Here is a 5,188-nt window from a genome sequence, read left to right as displayed (position 1 = left end):
CAGTAGTGGCATAAGCCTACAGCCACTGAGTTGGGTTCATCCTTCCCTCATAGGGCTCAACCCTAGTGATTTTAAAACCATAGGGCCACTGGAGTGTTCAGAGCACCCTAGTGAAAGCTGGAGGACCTTCTAGGTTGTCGGTGCTGTTGTCTGCAGCGTTGTCGGTGGCGATCAGCTCTAGAGCTGAGTCTGGATCACCGTACTCTCGTTTGTACTCCTGGTGGCGGTGTACTTCATCTTCTTGGTGGCTGAAGCGATGCTGCTCGATACGCCGTCGTGCATCTCGAAGGTTACTGAGGTGCACTCGAGCATCCTGTTCGACCTCCTGGTCATGCTGGCGATGATGCTTGGCTTGGTGGCCCTCGGCTCCCCCCTGGGGAGGTAGTGACTGGTTGGTGAAGCGGCTTTGACTGGGGCGGCGATTGGATCTAGGCACAGCTGATCGGCGAATGGTGCTGGTGGAGCACGAAGGTCTTTGATCCTCTCGTATCTCATTGACTTGACAGTGTGCTGCTTTAAGCATAGCGGCGACCTTGGCGAGCTCGGGTGTCTATGGGAGGTAGGCGAGTTCGTTGGCGGCCACCGCCAGATTGGTGCTTGGAGTCTTGAAGACGTCGTGACCGTCAACGCGGAAGTTTTGGAATAAAACCTAACTTGAGTGCTAAGGTTGCCACTTACTATGGTTATTTAATTCTTGCCTATCTTAGAGCTAATCCTACCCTTTTCTGCACGAGTTGAGTTTTACAAATCAATTGTTCTAACTTCCCCTATTCTACAATCACTAGATGGAGTTAGGATGTCTAGTGATGGCTACCCGTGGGGAGGACATTGAAGGTTTTCTGGCCTTGCTCAACGAGGTGATGTGGAGAGCCAACTACTCGTATCGCCCAGAGTATGCACTATATGCCCTAAGAGTTGGCCATGGAATGATCAACTACACCTACAAGGTCCGCATACCAAGTCACCTTTGTGACCTAGGATGGGAGTTTGATCGCCTTATGGATTATTTTTGTATGCGTTAAGAAATACCAATAAGCATTTCTGGCGCCATTGCCGGGGAATAGTTGTCATAATTATCTCTGAACCTAGTTCACCTGTGTATCCTTGTGTTTTATCTTTCCTTTCAAAAAAAATGTTATTCCTTCTATTCTTTTTCACCATGTATCCCTTCCATTCTATATATATATATATATATATATATATATATATATCCTTAGAACGAGTTCTTAGAGCCACCACCTTCGAAGCCAATCACAACTTCTGGCTATAAACTCTGTCCTGGCTTTGGCGGTCAAGCTTATGACCATAAACTAAGCACTGCTGGAAAATACCTTGGATTATCATAAAAACACACACACACACAACTTTTTCTTATCAATAACACCAAGATCATGTTTTTAAGTTAGTATGCACCTTTGGGTATTCTTGTTTGCTAACCATGATAGGTTAAGATCAAGAAGAATAGGGGACATACGATGCTCGAAATCATGGGAGCTGCATCGACTACATACCGTGATGACCTTTGGTGATGCGACGCACTCAAATGGAGACCCCCAACACTACACACTTGATTTTCACAAAAGTCCAAGTGTGGGGGAGAATGGTGTGAGTCTCACCAAAAGGCCATCTTGGTTAAAAAGAAAAAAATGATGTTAGCCCTGCCTCGCTAAAAAAAGTATTATAATAAAAAAAGAGAATCATCATGAGCCCAGGGTGCCCGATCATTCATGAACAATCAACACCTCCACCCTGCCATTTCATAGAAAGGTATAAGCTACAACTTTTATTAGGCCTACTTTGGGAACTTAGGGCGATTAGCCTAGGGAGCAAAACCCCTCCGTGGAATTTTTTTGACAATTCGAATCCCCGCGCACTCGTGGGGGAGATTTCACTGTACGGGACAATTACCTTGCGGCTGTTTGGAAGCAAATTTTCAGGCCAAGGGAGATAACCACGGACATCCCTACTCGCAAAATCCTTGACCAAAGGACTTAATCAATGAAATTCAACTGGACCATTGACCAATGGACTTAACCATAGAAATTAAACTGGATTGATTGCATGAAGCAGAGACAGCAGCAGCGTAATGCAAAATCCTTCCTTGCTATAATGAACAACATTTTCATGAAAATAATGCATGAAAAATCACAAAAACCAAAATAATACAAATAATTGAGTAACATGAGAAGCCGCATCAAGAATATGGAATGATAAATTTTTTTGACATAGTTCAATACATAGAAAAATTCATCTCAATATGTATGTAACCTTTGATATCCATATGATCTTTGTGTTGCGTCTGGCATGGACATTGTCTTTTTTTCCCCCTCTCTTATTATACAGGGAAGCCTCCTGTTAGGCGTATATGGTTCAGTGTTTGGCGAAGGCCATACTTGTTGACGGCAGCATACGCAGTTCTGAAACCATCACCATAGGCCGTTGATGTGTCATTGGCAATCTGGTGCATGAAGAACTCGCCCAGCTTCTTCTCAGTATGAGATATTCTCCCTTTCTTGGACGATGTTGGTGGATAAGACGAAGAGGAGGACGAGGCATAAGATGATGAAGGCTGCGCGTGCCTTGAGGATGATGGAAGAATCTCTGATTCCAGCCACAGGTAAGACATGACCTGGCATATACCTTCTTCAACCTCCGCGTTTAGGTTTCGGTAACCTGAAAAGTACGATTCAGTAGAGCTTTTGAAAATATTTTTTCAATCAATTTCATAAAGAGGAAAAAATGGAGCTATGAATGTTCAGTTGAGTAAATTTGTTCATCCATGTACCTTTGAGGCGCAACCACCCGTGCATCAGCTCATGGGCGAGGATGGAGCCTGTTAGTAGCCTGCAATAGCGTTGTGACACAGATGACGCACTAGCCATAGAATGTGAAAGAACCGCAGTATCTGAATCAGGCGTAAATTGCCTGACCTGGGGAGGCCATACAAGACAAGTATTGCAGTAACTTCACATCTCCTAGTCAGCTTTTGTGGCTGAGTTCTCATGTCTAGTAATCGGTTTCCACCAATTCTGGGCCTCCTAAGTATCTGCAGAAATAATGCACAGTCAAAAGGGCAGAATCTGTCGGTTTCTTCGACTGCCATGCTAATCGAAACGAGCAGTCTGAACTTAAGAGCTTCTTTTTAGTTCATCACAACGAGATAACCAGATAAGACTATCTTATTAGGATTATTGTATAGCCACATTGTGGTTAACCATCCTAGCAACCGTCAAAGTTTGAGTCGAACTTACACTGCTCACAGTCTGCTCCTTCGACAGACATAGGCCCCTTGTTTCAGGCATGTGGTGTGGGCCCTGGATAATGCAGATGTGATGAACGTTAGTGTTTCCGAAGGCCGCACATTTTGCAGGAAAAAAGCCAGAAGAAATACTCACTCTACTCTCTCCTTCCATGGCTTCGTTAAGCGCTTGCCGTTCAATCAAGAGCATGGGTATCTGCTGGTCCAGTTTCATGTTCATCCCCTCATAGTAGTCTCTGATAGAATGGTACAAGGGCTGGCATTCACCGATGTCCATGACTGCAGATCCCAGGCATTCCATGCACAGGCTGCGGCCGTGTCCCAATGACATATACTTTGTGTTCCTTCGCTGCAGAATTACAACCGAAAAAATTATGGTGAAAAATGCCTTTGAATATAATCAGGTAATGGATAGCCTAGTTTGAAAACAAGTAATCAGACTGCGACCACTTTTCTCTAGTATTTGTACCTCCATTTTCTCACAGCTGCAGCAACGTGGTGTCCTGTCATGCTCATGCAAAGGGCAATAGTTCTGGCCCTAGAATGGATGGGCTCGGTACTCTATCAAGCCACTCCTGTTCGTTGGGATCTGCAGAAACACAAAAAGAATGAGTTTCTTGCACTGACAAACTGTAGAAATACTAATGCACATGCAGTTTATCAGTCTGCAGTGCAGATCATTCAGGTTCCAGAGGAAGCCTTACAAACTGAAGGCAGACGTCACATTTTGGATGATGCAGCTCCTTGTAGCACAACTTGTGGTATGGATCTGTACCCAGCAAGGTGAACTAGAAAACAGGAAGAAATAATAATGGATATCATCTCTGATAACCAGGAAGAAACAATAATGGATATGATCATCCCTGATGACACTGAAACACACTTCCACAATGAAAGAAATGCAAGATACTCCTTCTATTCCAAATTATAAGGCGTTTTGGCTTTTCTAGATACATTTTCTAGGTATTAGCTCAACAACTTTTTTTTGACGCAAAATACTGTGTGTGTGTGTGGTGGTGGGGGGTGGGGGGGGTGGGGATCCCCACAGTTATGATTTTATAAATAATTTAAAGGAGTGTTACAACAGTTATTAGCTCAACAACTTTGGGCATATATTTCTGAACTTTTTAAGGCTTGGTATGGATTTTCTGTCTATTGGTTAGCTGTGGCTTAGTAACAATAAATTCTTGTGTGCAACATGTTCTGTGCTGCAGCCCTATGGGGGCTTTGAAAACTGAGAAATAAGCTTTGTTTTCAGGGAATAGCTTGGAAAGACATGACTCATGAGGTCTATTCTCATGAATCTAGCAATTATGTTACAAGAATGGGGTTTACTTTGTCCACAAATGAAGAAGCTAGAATTTTCTGTGAAGTTTACCTTCTTGCTATTCACCATCTTGCTAGTTTACCTTCAAGGCAAGAATATCCACCTCTGAAGACCTGATCACTAACTACACACCTCATTGCTCATAGCTGCTACATGATCTGTCATCTCCATCAAGAACCAACAACTGCCACAAGATGCCAATGGCTCCACTACCACTGATGTCACATACACATGACCTGCACTCTGTCAGAGGGGCGTACAGATGAACTACGTCAATGAATAATAGCAACAACAACAACAATGCATAAGCATTTTCAGAAAAAATGCATGAATTGTATTACCTTTTTGTTTTAAAAAAGACTAGAACTAAACTTCTACCCACTAAACTGCTGGTCGAAAGCAATATGAGCCAAAAAAACAACATACTCGTCCATCACCAGTACTTGATAAAGATTGTCTATTGAGTATTGACAATCAGAAAATAGACATTTCTATCATGACCTGATAATAGATGGCTACCTGACCTAGAATGATAAATTCCTAGAGCTGATTGAATATACATTCAGAACAACAAAAGCAACGGAAGATAGCAAAGGTTGCTA

At 43.0% G+C, this 5,188-nt stretch overlaps 1 pseudogene; it reads right to left on the bottom strand.

The window, feature by feature from the left end:
- Nucleotides 1-2,029: 2,029 nt before the first annotated feature.
- LOC136454646 (LIM domain-containing protein HDR3-like) lies at nucleotides 2,030-4,655 on the bottom strand (annotated as a pseudogene).
- Between the last annotated feature and the right edge of the window lie 533 nt (nucleotides 4,656-5,188).

Source organism: Miscanthus floridulus, chromosome 5, assembly GCF_019320115.1.
Source record: "Miscanthus floridulus cultivar M001 chromosome 5, ASM1932011v1, whole genome shotgun sequence".
In the NCBI taxonomy this organism is placed as follows: Eukaryota; Viridiplantae; Streptophyta; class Magnoliopsida; order Poales; family Poaceae; genus Miscanthus; species Miscanthus floridulus.
Note: the sequence above shows the minus strand (reverse complement) of the source record. Positions and strands in the feature narration are given on the sequence as shown.